This window comes from Centruroides vittatus, unplaced genomic scaffold (genome assembly GCF_030686945.1).
Source record: "Centruroides vittatus isolate TY-2023 unplaced genomic scaffold, ASM3068694v2 contig_937, whole genome shotgun sequence".
Lineage (NCBI taxonomy): Eukaryota > Metazoa > Arthropoda > Arachnida > Scorpiones > Buthidae > Centruroides > Centruroides vittatus.
In genome coordinates, this window is record NW_027122622.1 from 39,895 (window position 1) to 56,684 (window position 16,790).

Genomic DNA, 16,790 nt, shown 5'->3' on the forward strand with positions numbered 1-16,790 from the left:
CACAATGTTGTTTCTTTAATATTGTGTTTAAATTCAGTTCCATATCATACACATAGTGGGAAGATGTTCAAATTTAATGGAAATTGGAGTCTAAACTAGTGGGAATATGTTGCCACCTTTTCAAAATTGCTGACTGGACAGCAGGTCAGGTTTGTTCGAACAGAAGTGTTTGACACATGTGAAATGTTATTTTACCACGTAAAGAATGACGTGCATGCCAGTTCTAAACCACCAGTTAGGGACTTGTGTAGGAGCAACTTAACTTAAGAAATAAAATAACTTAGCTTTAAAGAGCCGAGAAGAAAAAAAAAGGTCAACAGGTTGCGACATATGTCGGCATAAGATGGCAAATTAAGTTTCAGTGCGGGTTTTAAGTCTTTCGCCAATAAAATAAAGTAAATTTATAAAAATATTTGCTAGTACTTTCTTTCATCATAATCTCAAAATTTCTATGAAATCACAGACAAAATTAATAGTTAACCCAGATAATGAATTTAAAACCGGACAGGTGGCAACATAAATGGGAAGCTTGTTTACAACTTGGCAATAATGCTAGTAATACCCAAGAGGTGACTGTGTCAGAGTACTGGATGTGTTTAACTAGCAAATGGCCAGATTACCGAGATTGAACTGTATAAAATGTAAATACCAATCTGATTTCTTTTACTTGTTTCCATATCTTTGTAACATTGGAAATATTTGAAAAAAATTTTATTTTAAAATACATTGTTATTCCAGTGAAATACAAAATTAATGCAAATAGATCTTATACTGTAGAAAATAGGTCAGTTTGAATTCTAAATAAGTTTAGTACCAACAAAAGATTTTATATAAAATTTATCTCAAGGCTATTTACACAGATTTTGGAGGTTTAATTTTTCTCATTTAAGAAAAATTAAACAGTATCTATATATATAATCGAGATGAGTTGATATAATAATAATAATAATAATAATAACAACAACAACAATAACAACTCTCCCGTGGTCACCATCTGGTCGTGGTGGGAGAGCCCAGTAATTTTACTGATCCATAGGGCAATGTAGGCTGGAGCACAAGCTCCTGGTAGGGACACTCATGCCAGTAAGGTCTATGGGGAGAAATGAAGCTAAGAGTGACCACACCCACATTCTGTGGAGATATTTATTATGGTAATAACCAGATCAAAGTGTGATACCGACTCGGACGTCGCCCGGGTTAACAAGGTCTGCATTCGTGGGTTAGGCAGAGGCTCACATTCGAAAAATAGGCCACAGTCTCCCTTGGTTACTGGTGGCAAAAGCAGCACTGGCCTAAGCATGGCTACTGCAATGCCCTCAACAGATGTGAGGAACCAACCCAGCCTTGGTGTTTCTGTGGCAATGCATCCACAGACCACAAAGGCTGGAAAACCACGCCAACGGATGAAATGGACAGTAGAAATGAACAAGTTTATTATCCGTACTTACTACACCATCACAAAACTCAAAACAAACATGACAGCATACAGACAACAACTACACCATATATTCACACAACAGTATCCTCATCTCACTGTCACCAAACAAAGGGTTGTTGATCAAAAAAGAACAATTATACACAACAACCTTATTCCACAAACAACACTTGAACTTATCAAACAACAGGTTGCTGATCAAATACATCAACAGACAGAAACATTTAACATTAATGAAGATCACGTAACCTGTCAGGATAATCCAGCAACAAGCATTGATAATAACACACATACAACAATTACCACTAACGATACTACAGACACTTCCTCATCCATCTCTGAAACACTCACTAAATATACAGGTACAGATCCCACACAAAGACCACAAATACCAAAAATCAACACATCAAAGGAAGTAGGAAAAACACTGAATTATGTAAACACTCACTTACTACCACACTACATTCATTCAATTTCTACACTCTCAGACAATCATACATTAGTTTATGCTGGGGCAGTCACAGTAGTGACACCATAGACTGAAAGTACAATCATAGACAAATACACAGAAAACACAATTCTATCACAAGCCTGCCTGGCAGAGAAGAATAGAAACACAAATAAATCACATTAGACAGCAATTAGGCAGGCTGACACAATACACTAAAAACAACATAACACCCAAATTAAGGAAACAACTTAAAAACATTTACAAAAAAATAAAAACACACACAAAACATGAACATCACAACATGCATTTCAGAATACATTGATAGGCTAAAGCAAAAACTTGCTGCCGAAGCACGTAGACTCAAACGATACAAAACATGTACACTACGAAAACAACAAAATAAATTATTTACAAACAATGAAAAACTCTTTTACAGACAAATTAATAACAAAGCAAACACTGATACACAGCACAGTGGCACACCAACAGAAGAACAACTCACAACATATTGGTCTTCTCTTTGGTCCAGTGCTGTCACGCACAATGCCGATGCAGGCTGGATCGAAGAGGAGAACAGAAACTTGCACAACATACCAACTATGCCCTGTGCTGAAATAAACATACATGATTTCCAATACACTGTTAACAGAACACACAACTGGAAGACACCTGGTGTAGACAACATTCACAATTTCTGGTACAAAAAGTTTACATCACTGCACCAGGAACTAGCTAAACACCTAACACATATCATCATCAATCCACAAGACATGCCAAATTTTCTTACTCAGGGCATCACCTACATGAAACCTAAAAACAACAATACCACAGACCCCACACAATACAGACCAATTACATGTCTTCCAATACTCTACAAATTATTGACATCGTGTATCGCAAACAAAATATACAAACGTGTTGAAGAACACGACATCCTTACAGAACAACAAAAAGGTTGTCGTAGAAACCACAGGGGATGCAAAGAACAGTTACTCATAGATTCAGTCATTCTACGGCAAGCACACAAAAAACACAGAAACATACACATATCATATATAGACTACAGAAAAGCATTCGACAGTGTTCCACACAGTTGGCTGCTACATATTCTGCACATGTACAAAATACATCCATCACTCATTGCATTCTTTCAAAACACTATGCAGCACTGGAGAACAACACTACATCTCAGGGTTCAGTAACACTTCCATACAAACAAACCAAATTTTTATTAGGCGAGGAATTTTTCAAGGAGATTCCTTGAGTCCTCTCTGGTTCTGCCTAGCCTTGAAGACATTATCCAACATGTTAAACAACATGCAATATGGCTACAATATCAGACAGGAAAAACCAACACAGTTTACACTGTCACATCTCATGTACATGGATGACATAAAACTTTATGCATCCACACAAAAATAACTTCATCAACTCCTACAAATCACACATTCGTACACCAAGGACATACAAATGGAATTTGGCCTAGATAAATGCAAAACAGTTCACATAGAAAAAGGAATCCTGAAGAAAGAAGATTTTGCACTTGGAAATGGAGACGTTATTGAATCCATGGAAGAGGGCGAGTTCTACAAGTATTTAGGATTCCAACAGGCCAAACTAACAGAACATGCACAAATAAAGCAAAGATTAATTAAAGAATACCAAAGTAGGTTAAATGCTATTCTCAGAACACAGTTAAATGCAAAACATACAGTCAAAGCAATAAACACACATGTCATTCCAGTACTCACATATTCTTTTGGAGTTATACATTGGACTCACACAGATCTCGAGCAACTCCAAAGGAAAACAAGAACTACACTTACTAAGCATAAACAATATCATCCTAAATCTGCCACAGAAAGATTAACCCTTCCACGTAAAGATGGCGGGCGTGGCCTGATTGACATGGTTAACCTTCACTACAAACAAATACAGTCACTGCGAGAGTTTTTCTACAAAAAGCAAGAAACATCACAATTGCATAAACAGTAACTCTAGCAGACTCAAATAACACACCATTAAACTTATACTCACATCATATAGACACAACGCAACATATAAAAGGCATAGACACCATTAAGCAATCGTGGGCTCGAAAGGCACTCCATGGCAGGCATCCTTATGATCTGGCCCAGGAATTTGTTGACAAAACTGCATCAAACAGCTGGTTAGCTCAGGGATGCCTCTTTGGGGAGACGGAAGGATTTGTGATCGCCATACAGGATCAGGTCATAAATACTAAAAACTACAGAAAACACATACTCAAAGATGCAACACTCACAAATGACACATGCAGAAAATGTCACATCATGCCAGAAACTATACAACACATCACCTCTGGTTGCAAGCTCTTGGCACAGACAGATTATTTACACAGACATAATTAAGTAGCAAATATAATACACCAAGAGCTTGCAAAGAAACACAAATTAGTAGACATCCACGAACCATACTACAAATACATTCCACAGACAGTATTGGAAAATAACAAGCACAAAATATACTACAGACAGAGCCATAATCACAGATAAAACAATTTACCACAACAGACCAGACATCACATTCATTGACAAACACAATAAAATCACATACATTATAGACATATCCATTCCAAATACTCACAATATACAAAACGCATGCACTGAAAAAATTAGCAAGTACACAGAACTCGCCCAGGAAATAAGGCATCTGTGGAGGATGGATAGGGTGCTTATTGTACCTATTGTTCTCTCCTCTACAGGTGTCATACTACACACACTACACAAAAGCCTGGGCACATTACAATTGAATAGTAACACATATATCGTACTACAGAAGGCCACTATATTGAATACATGTCATATTGTGAGAAAATTCCTGAATATAGACATACACACTTCTTTAATTTCTGTTTTGGTTATTATGCCTTGACTTTGGTCCGGCATAGTACACAGCCACCGGTGTTAACCAAGTATATCTCACTTAACCCAAAATAATAATAATAATAATAATAATCAGCGCAGAGCCCAAACGGTAAGGAGCTGAAAGTTGAAATTTGGTGCACAGTTAGAGTATGTCACGAGGACGCACACTAAGAAGGGATTTTTCGAAATTCCTCCCTATGGGGGAGAGGTACAGGATTAAGGCTTAACACTTCCATCAACAATGGAAGTGTTACTTAACAATGGAATGTCAACAATGGAAGTGTTACGAAACAATGGAATTGTTAAAAGAAAGTGACGTGCAAGACGCAGATGCAGTTTTTTTGTTTTTGCGGAAAATCAAACATATTTTTAGACCCATCTAAAAATTCTGTAATTAGTCTGGAAACAGGGAGGACCCAATTCTTGCATTCTGTGAAAATGAGTAAGGTTGACTATAATGTAATCTTAATCTTCGCTATCATTAATTTTGCCCAAGCAACTCCGGGTTCACCCGCTAGTATTATATATAACTTACATTTATTTTGTACCAGTTCAGTTCCTCCTTAGTGTACTGTATTGTTTCTCTATATATCTATGCTGTAAAAATGAATAAACTGTTATAAAAAATGTGTTTTTTTTTTATTTCAGTTTTTAAAAATTCTTATCTACAAGCCTGGCTTATCTTCACTTATCTGTGCATTTCTTTTAGTCATTTTACTATACCAAAATTTGTTTTAATTACTACTTTTAAAATATTGAAATGTGGAATCTCTCAAATTTTACTAATTTCTTATCTGCTAAAAATAATTCAGAATCATTCTTCAATATCACATACTCTTCAACTAACATTATAAAAAATATCATTATTTCAGTAACTGGAAATTGGATCAGCCATTAGGTTAAAAAAATACTTTATTTTGTTATGAAGCTGTTATTTCGTTCTTAAAAGAATATAAATTATAAGACTTAAGTAAATCATGAAAAACTTTGATTTCTTTTTCCTTGTTGATTTTAAGCTTATCATAAATAGAAATTTTAAGATTATAAATAAAATTCATCAGATACTAATGTAAATAATTATGATAAATGGCTTTAGTCAAGTAAGAATAGTTATCAAATTATAAATTTTGTTTTGTTTTGTAGAACGAATTTTTTAAAATCTTATAAATTTCATTGAACTTCTTATTATAAAATAAACATTAAAATGGAATGTTTAACAAAGTTTTCTGTATTATTAAAATTTTGACAATGAAACCTTTTGAGCAGACACTAACTATACTGGAAGCACAGAGGTTAGAAGATATATGAATATTCTTTCAGAAACAGCAAATCTAATTCATTTAAAGAATTTCTGAAAGTGTACATTAGTTTTAAAAATTCTCTGCATTTTCAATTTAAGTTTCTAAAATTGAAAACATTATTAATAGATAGATTCAGAAGCACGGTAAGGCAGGAAAGTAAGCAATTGACAGTACTTGTAATAAATTCAAACTACCGATGATCTTTAGTCATTTTTCTCCATTTACGACTTTAAATAAAATATACATACAAAATAGTGTTTACAGATAGAGAATAAATTCTCTGTTACGGGGGAGAATACAGTTAGCTAAGGGTGATTACAATTATTCAATTTTTCAATTTTTTTGTACAGTAAAAACCTGTTTTAGTTAAAACTAGTTTTTACTGGATGTCATTGTTAAAACCCGTTTTGTCTAGTTAAAACTAGAATTTACTGCTATACATGTTTTGATTTTAGATAAAACTAATTTTAAGCTTTTAACATTAAATATGTTTGGGGGAAATAAATGAAGTGATAATTGGGATTAAAACATTTGTATTATTTAATACGATATTTATTGAAAATATTAGTCACACATCTGTGTTATTAATTAACATTAATTAACCCTTTGTCCCCGAAGGCACCGATCGATCGGTACCCTGGCTTTTTAAGCAAAACTTCGAGGGTACCGATTCATCGTTACTTTGTAAATATCGATTTTTGTGAAATTTATTAACTGATATAATCTCGTTCGATACGAAGTGAATAAAATAAAATAATTCATTATATTAGTTGATAGCAGTGTAAAATTTTGATTTCAAACAAATGTTTGATATAATGCGCGATAATTTCGCAACGAATAAATATACATGCATAGGTGTTATATCGAATTGTACAAAACAATATTCTACGTCTTTCTGGCTCGGTGCCAGCAAACAACTATGTCACTAGACAATGTTAATTTTCACAAAATATTACAAATTATCAAGTTTATGTGTAAGTTCTGATATATATTATTTTTTTTTCTTATAAATTTTTCTAATAAAATGTATTGAAAAATATCGTATTTAAAACTAAAGATATTAATAAAGGATTTTTTTTTCATATAGATATAATGATAATTTGATTTTTGGTGAACTTTTAAAATAATATCGCCTGACTGACCTATATTGCCTTAGGAGGGATCGCAAAATAAACGTAAACGAGATGTCGGGGGGAAAAGGGTTAAAGGGATACGAAATTCATCATACACTATACGAACGTGTTAACTAAATGACCTTGGTCGAAACAGTTTTTACTAAGCCATTTTGTTAAAACCCGTTTTGTCTAGTTAAAACTAGATTTAACTCGAATTCATTTTTAGTAAATTTTAGTAAATTTTAGTTTTAACAATGACATCCAGTAAAAACTAATTTCAACTAGTTAAAACGCGTTTTCACTAAAAACGGGTTTTTACTGTAACATATAAATATTATTATTATGTTGGGTTAAGTGAAATATACTCGGTTAACACCGGTGGCTGTGTACTATGCCGGACCAAAGTCAAGGCATAGTAACCAAAACAGAAATTAAAGAAGTGTATCAGTGTGTGTGTCTGTATTCAGGAATTTTCTCACAATATGACATGTATTCAATATAGTGGCCTTCTGTAGTGTGATGTATGTGTTTCTATTTAATTCTGATGGGCCCAGGCTTTTGTGTAGTGTGTGTGGTATGACACCTGTAGAGGAGAGAACAACAGGTACAATAAGCACCCTATCCATCCTCCACAGATGCCTTATTTCCTGGGCGAGTTCTGTGTACTTGCTAATTTTTTCAGTGCATGCGTTTTGTATATTGTGAGTGTTTGGAATGGATATGTCTATAATGTATGTGATTTTATTGTGTTTGTCAATGAGTGTGATGTCTGGTCTGTTGTGGTAAATTGTTTTATCTGTGATTATGGCTCTGTCGTAGTACATTTTGTGCGTGTTGTTTTCCAATACTGTCTGTGGAATGTATTTGTAGTATGGTTCGTGGATGTCTAATAATTTGTGTTTCTTTGCGAGCTCTTGGTGTATTATATTTGCTACTTGATTATGTCTGTGTAAATAATCTGTCTGTGCCAAGAGCTTGCAACCAGAGGTGATATGTTGTATAGTTTCTGGCATGACGTGACATTTTCTGCATGTGTCATTTGTGAGTGTTGCATCTTTGAGTATGTGTTTTCTGTAGTTTTTAGTATTTATGACCTGATCCTGTATGGCAATCATGAATCCTTCCGTCTCCCCAAAGAGGCATCCCCGAGCTAACCAGCTGTTTGACGCAGTTTTGTCAACAAAATCCTGGGCCAGATCGTAAGGATGCCTGCCATGGAGTGCCTTTCGAGCCCACGATTGCTTAATGGTGTCTACGCTTTTTATATGTTGTGTTGTGTTCATATGATGTGAGTGTAAGTTTAATGGTGTGTTATTCGAGTCTGCTAGAGTTACTGCTTTATGTAATTGTGATGTTTCTTGTTTTTTGTAGAAAAACTCTCGCAGTGACTGTATTTGTTTGTAGTGAAGGTTAACTATGTCAATCAGGCCACGTCCGCCATCTTTACGTGGTTATTATTATTATTATTATTATTATTACAATTATAATAAATAACAAATATACAAATTAATGTTTTACAGATAGAGAATAATTTCTCTGATACAGGGCTATACAACTAAATTAGAATAATTGAAATTATACAATTTTAATACACATAAAGATGAATGTAAAACATAACCTCTATGGTTATCAAAAGTATACATGAGGAGTGCTATAACGGTTATTACAAGAACAACATATACATAAGTAGCCGAAATTATCCAAACAAATAGGAGCATTTATATATATTAATTATTTATAATTAATTTTTTCTGAAATTTTAACGAAGTAATTATAGATTTTGTAAAGGTTTTTCTTACTAAGGTTATTTAGACTTCTTTTGAAATCAAGTGAAGAGTTGTAATTACATATTTGGTGTATATAATAGTGATCCCATAGACCAGCAAGATCTTGACAGTTATGAATTAAATGGTATGGTGAGAATTCTGTGGAGTGACAGAAGTAGCAATGAGAACTTGTAAAATCGATGTAAATATTATTGATAAAAAGAGTATATTTATTTAATCGTAGTTGTATTATCAGATGTTTTACATTTCATCCAATTGATTGCCATATACAAGATTGAACAGACGGAAATTAAGCAGATCGGTATACCATGGATGGTAGGTACAGTACTTTGATTTAATAAATTTTGATCTTTATATATTGCCTGAGAGATTACGGAATTTATTAAAAGTGTGTATCCAAATTTCCAATCTTGCATATAATCTTGAAATAGAAGCTCTAATACTCCAAATATGTTTAAAATTTTAATTAATTTAAATAGCCATAATTGATTAAATTAACGATTTTTGCTCTGGTTAATATTTTCGTGATGTAAATAAGTTGTTATATTATCGTTTATAAATTTGAGTTTATAATAAAATTTAATTAAACGTTTTAATAGGAAATGGAATAGCCAAATACGATTCACTTCGTGTCGCAGGGCATAGCCTGAAATAGTTCTTTCCAGTTGAAATAATTTGCGTAAATAGTAAATATGAAAGTACTCCTATTTATAAATGTAGTCTAGACTCCAAATCGGGCTTGCGTAACATATAATAGGCATAATAGTAGAGTTAAATAATTTAATGTGGATTTTCAGGTTGGAAGATTTCAGTTTAGAACATACAAATAGTAAGTTATCAATGGCCTTCTTTGCTTTGACTTTCCTTTTGTTAAAATGTGCTTTGAAAGTTAAGTTCCAATCAAACTTGATTTCCAAATAATCTATTTCATTTACAATTTGTAGTAACGAATTTTCATGGTATATTTTTAGTATTTTTTTTCAGCAAAAAGAATGTAATGAAACACCCTATTACCAATCATTATTCCGCCAGTTGAACTCGGAGAAAAGATGATCTATGCCATGAGGTAAAAATTGAATAAAATACGGGAAAAGAGGATCGCCCTGAAGAATACCACGGGACAGAGACAATGATTGAGAAATACCGTTTCTTTGTTTTATTATGATATTATAGTTTGAATATAGTTTTCAAATTGCAGAAGTAAAAGTGGTCACCCGCTCAACTGGCTTTCAAGTTGTGTATCAATAGTGGAACATATATTGAGTCAAATGCTTACTGTATGTCCACAAAGGAGGCATAAACTTTTCTGTGTTTTCTTAAAAGATGAAGTTAAACTATCATGAATAAAGTGAAGATTGCTGATTCGATTCTTTTATTCAGAGTAAAAACATATTGAAATTCGGCTTCTAGTTCCATAGTTTTAGTCCTTAATTGAAATTTGCTTGCAAGGATTAAGGTAAAACATTTCCTAATAGTGGATAACAGTGCTATCGGTCTGTAGTTTTCAGGGGAGGATTGATCGCTTTTTTTATAAATAGTTGTGAGAGTGGCTGAATTCCAGGATTCAAAATAGTAATTAGATTTGCACATGCTGTTAAATAAGTTTAGTAATTTTAGTCTGGAATTGTGTGATAGCAATTTTAAAAAGTCGGTTGGAATGTTATCGTTGCCCGGTGTTGTTTTACTTTTTGTTTTTTTAATAGCTTCGTTCAATTCTGTAATATTAAATTCAGATTCTAAGATGTTGTTGTACACTTCAGTACTTGTAATTAAAGGTGACTCTATATGAATTTGTGGGAATCTCTGAAAAAAAAAACTTCCAGGTATCATAGTGTATTTTGACAGGACTTCCGATTAAGTTTAGTTTCGGACAAAATCTACGTACAACAATCCAAAATGATTTACTATAATTGTTATTTTTAAGTTTAATTCAATTTTTCAAAATTAATTTGACTTTTTGGTTTTCAATAAATTATTGTAGGACCGCTTGGCTTTTTTGTAGTTTTCAAAATTATCGTCATTAGAATTTTGCGTAAATTTATTTAATTCTTTTTGTTTTTTCGTTCTCATTCTGTAACAATCGGAGTCGAACCACATTTCTTTAGCTTTATTTTGAAGATTTCTTTTATTTTTATTAATGCATATGTAGTCGTTTAAAATTGTCGTCATTAGCTTGTATATTTTGACATTTTATATTTTATTTTTGGGCTTTTTTTAAATTGATTATTAATCTTCTTTGAGGAGGTTAATAAAAGTTTGTTATTGTACGAAAGTAGTCCGATGAATCAAATGAAGTTATCATGAATTCTGTACAGCAGTCCAGCAGTAGATCAGAACGTATTGTATAGTCAATTGTGGATTTACCAGTATTGGTTAAGCAGTTATATTCCGCAGGAAAATCTGGTTTAATGCGTCCGTTCAGTATAAATAGTTTATATTCAGTTATTAATTCTATTAGTCTTTTCCCTATTCTATATTGTTGACCTGTTTGTCCTTGGATTTCCAGTAATTATGAATTAAATGATTAACCTTTATATTTAGTGTCAATCATTTCTCCAGTTCTGGAGTTGAAGTCTCCTAGTACAATAATGTACGGGGTTATATGGTACCACGTATCGATCTTTTTGAAGATTTCATTAATTGTAACTTTAAATAAAATATCAATGAACTATAATTTACTAGTAGCCCGGGACGCCCCCTAGTGGATGTTCTAGTAGCATTACAAATTCTATAAGGCACGTTTGATGCACATAATACATGAAAGTTTTATGCTTAATTTTTAAAAGTTTGATGCACCTACCAGATCAATACTTTCGTTATTCGCTCCCTAGCGCATATTACAGGCATTTTGTGACAATAATAAGTTCCTATTACAAATATACTGAATGATTTATATTGTTATTGGCCAAATGAATAATAATAATTTTTATTGTTAATTTAAATACAGTAATACAGTAATTTAAATGTTTGAAATATGAAACACGATAGGGGCGCCTCTAGTGCCCGTTTTTGGCATAACGTTACACGAACGGAGGGACACGCGTTTAATGGGTTATATATACCTCGTATAGATTTAATACTGTAATAAGACAAAACAATACCGATTAAAATAAAAATATAAGCAGAAAATTAATTATCATTTAAGTCATTATAACTACAGCAGCTGATGTTCTGCATTAATTAAGTCTAATTACCATTTAAGAAATTTTTAAAATATTTAAATGAACTTTAAAAAATCTCTCTCATTTACATCTGAATTGTTTTATGCAATTAAGAATCATAAATTTTTCTTTTGGGCTTTCCTTTAATTTTTATCTACTTAACTATAAAAAAAATATCAATATATTAATTTCTCAGAATTTTCTTCATAAAATCTGTTAATTGTTATCTATTTTTTGTAGACAAATAGTAAAAATATTATTAGGATGTGCAATAATGGTCTTGTAGGAATTTTGGAGTAGTTGGTTTATAATTTGATCATCATTACAAATTCATTAATGAAAGGTTTTATTTGAAATAATTATAAATATATTTAATTCTTGGCTAAATTCTGTTTAATTAAAAAACTTTTGTTAAATTGTTTTAACAATTAAAATTTGTTTTAAATTATATGTTATAGTTTAATACTTATGCTGATAATACAGTAAAAAATTTGAAAATATTATTAGCTTTCTAACTAATTTAAGATCTTTTTTTACTGCTACGTATTTGATATCGCTCATGAAAAACAACCGAGTTGAATGACCTAGGACAGAAATTTATTGCTACCTTTTATGTTATTTCAGTGATTCTTGTAAATTACAGAGTATTCAATTATTATTGTTAAAATAATGAATGAAAAACATTACCTTTACTAATTTACTTCTTTACTTTACTTTACTTTAATATCAAGCAATACACATTTACATTTTCCGTTCCACCACGCAACTGGGACCCTAATACCCGGACGAAAAAGTCCAGAGTTTCAGAATGATTAAGATTTTGTCTATAATGTTTTGTAAACTTACGTCTTACGTTTAAGATTCGTAAAGATCGTTTTGTATCGCGCGTATCATTACCGAAGTGTGTGTTGCAGAAAAGTGAGAAGAGATACGAATAATATTTTTTATAGAGTAAACGAAAACATTACTCAAAACATTATTGGTGTTTGTTGTACAGCACACATAATACATAACGCTATTCAAACAGCTGCCGACTTGTTGCCCGTAGATGTGGAAATTATTAAAATATATTCGTATTTCTATATATATACTGTGTGCGTTGTTTGCCTTAAAGAATTTTGTGAAACTGCAAAAGTTGAATATCAGAAAATACTTGGATATAGTAGAATGTGCTGGTTAGCTCTTTTGCCAGCTGTTGAATGAATTTTGAAAATATTTAATCCTTTGAAATCCTACTTTCTATCACAGGATAAATGTCCTAGAATTTTAGAAGAGTTTTAAGAAAGAGAATCTTCAAAACTTTGGCTAGAGTTTGTACATAATCAAGCAGCTCTCTTTCAAAATGCTGTAAAATTTATTGAAGGTGACAAAATTTTGTTAATTGAAGTAATAAACGAAATGAAAAATTTAAAATTTCGGTATCAAAAGTGGTTAGAAAATAATTTTCTTCCGTTAACCATCCGTAATAGTCAGTTAGAAGAACAAGGTGCATTAAATTGTACAGATTTCATGAATAACATCAAAAAGTTCTATAGTAACTGCTTAGATTATTTAGAAGAGTGGATGGTACATTACAATGATATTGAACATTTTCATTGGGTTATATTAAAACAAGAAGTTAATTGGAAATTTGTGCAAATATTACTGAGTTATCATTATTAATAAGTTATATTAATAAGGAAAAGGTTAAATCTTGGACGTCGACAAAAATCTCAACACACAACAAATGTTGGAAATATTTCATCGTTTTGAAACAATGTTCCATACGATAATGCATTATAAATTGTGGAACACATGCCGTCCTTACCAGTAACTAATGCTGCAACCAAATGCATTTCTTCTACCGTAAATAAAGTGTGAACATCTGATAAATCACAATTAAATGTTGAGATTTTGAAAGCCATATTATGTGTGAAATATAATTTAACAAGTTCTTGCAAAAAATTTTATGACATTTTAAATGACAGCAATCTACTAAAAAAATTAACTCAACTGAGAAATATGTGAAACAATAAAGAGTTTTTAAAGATTTACAATTTACAAATATAATAAATATATATAGTATTTTACATATGTTGAAATGTACAAAAATATAATACAATAGAATTTTTGTAGACTTTGATGACAAAACTTTGTTGCTCTAGAACAATTTTTATAACAAGACAACCACTCCCCCCTGTCAATTTTGTTCCACTTCATCAATGTTAATATTTGGTCACCTTACTTTACAAGTGTTGCCAGATATGAATGTACAACAACTAACAATTATTATGCAATGTATCATACTTAGTTAATACTGGTGCCCAGTGTTATGCTATCCAATACCATAACACTGGGCACCTGTATTAACTAAGATACATTGCATTAACACCATAATAATAACTGAATACTATTGACATCTGATGCTATGCAAATCCATCAGATGCCAATTACTTTGTATCTAATTATTAACTGAGTCCAATAATTTGGCAGATCATCTGGCTTTAGGAAAGGCTGTTATTTTGTTGAAGTGATGTGTTTAGAATGGCAGCTTTCTGTAATGTGATATATGTGCTGTTGGAAAGCCTTAATATTTTTAGAATTTTGTGTAGTTCATGTGGTATGACACTTGTGCAAGAAATGACTACAAGTACAAAACCCTGTGCATTCCTTACCGGTTGCTTCATTTTTTGGGCAAGTTCTTAGTATTTACTGATTTTTTCCCAGTATTTGTATACTCTGGGTGTTTAGAGTCAAAAGAAGAATGAAGTCATGAGAATTTAGAATTAAATCATGTTTGAAGATTTTTCTGAGATAAAATTAGAAGATATCTGTTCAACATTTTTTAAATTTCTTTAAAATCTGTACTAATAAGATTACCTAGAAATTATAAGAACTACAAATATTAAGATTATAAAATAAAATAATGTCTTAAAAACTTTTTTTAATTTTTTTATAAATAAAGACATAGTTACTTTCAAAAAACTTTGTTGATCACCATTTATTTTTTAAAATGTTCCAGAATTTTTAAAAATTTTTTATTTTTAATTGGATTATTTCTGTGTTTTAATAAATTGTTTCTTGGGCGGCCATGTAGCTTAAAAAGGAAGGTCGGGTTGTCTGAAGTTTTTGTTCTGGAACATTTTAAAGAAATAAATGGTGATCAACAAAGTTTTTTGGAAGTGACTATCTTTTTATTTATAAAAAATCTTAAAATATGTTATAATGAAAATAATGAATTGTATCTTCCTCCACTAAAAGTCATGGTGTTCATAATTTATATCAGTGATTCTCAATCTCTGTGCCAGGGCATTTTAGTGTGCTATGAGATTTTTGAAGTGTGTCGCCACTGGGAATACCCGTACATAAGTGACATCAAGCAAGTAGTTCAATGGGTTCTACCTTCCTAGGGCGCGTTTGGAAATTGTAACCGGTGTTGCTGGTAGTTATCGAGGCATTTACAAAACGTGACCTAAATAACCGTGTTTAAAATCACCGTTATGACGCCTCCAGTTGTCCTGTGGTACTGTACTTACAGAAGAAATTGTGAGTGCCATCAAATTTTTAAATTATTAAAAGTGTACCGTGACGAAAAAAAGGTGGAGAATCACTAATTTATATAATTAGCTATTAAAAATAAATTAAAACTTTACTTTTTCTATTTTGGGTATGATTTATATAATTTATTTTCATGGTTTTCTTATCAGTGACAATATGCAATATCAAAGTTTATTTAATTTTCATAATGTTATGTTTTATATTAAAAATTTGTAACTTAAGAAACTAAATTAGATTCAACAACTGAAGTGCCTTTGACCGGTGTGCTTCTTCTCTTTTTCTCTGTAAATCGCAAACGTTTTCAAACCTCGTCGGGTTCTTCCTCAGGTGTAACGGAATTCTGTTCTACAAATTTAAATATCCCGTCGAAGTTGACCGTTGATTTAGAAAAATTGCATTCTGGAACGCTGTCGCGTGTAGCTGATGTCGTCATATTAGACTTGCGCAATGAGAGTATAGTGCTACTTCAGGAATCTGTTAAAAAAGACTTCCTAAGCTGATGATAAGTTGACTTCTTTTTTAAAATTGATACAGTGTGTATTGCTGCGGGTGTTGAGTAAGATGTATACAGCTTCGAGCCATTTGAGGTGATCTTGTCGAAACGTGGAGTGAATAATTCTGGCACGGGTGAAAAGAGGCTCTATCTCTGAGTTGGATGAATAGACTGCTAGGGCGGTATTTTGTCTATGGTGTAATATGTCCGCTTTGCGCTCATTAATCCTCATTTGTATGTTGCATTTGGTGGATCCGATGTAGTTGGCTTCGCTGTTATCTCTGTGATCGGCGATGGGTATAGAGTATATTCCCGGAAATCTGTTTCTGTCCGGAGCGTCTTTTCCGTTCCTAAGCCACTCGAAAATAGTTGGGCATCTCCCAAAAGCTAAGCGGATATCCTTTTTCTTCGCTATTTGGTAGTATATGGACTTCGGTGCCAGATTGTAGGTGATCGGTATATATTTAGGTGGGGAACCATTGGAAGGAAAGGTGTGGGTGGATAGAAGTTGTAGAGCCTCGAAATTGTCTTTGCGTGTAATGTTGTGATATCCGTGCTGTTTATCTATATTCTTGATGCGACGCATTTCAGAGTTGAAGGCAGC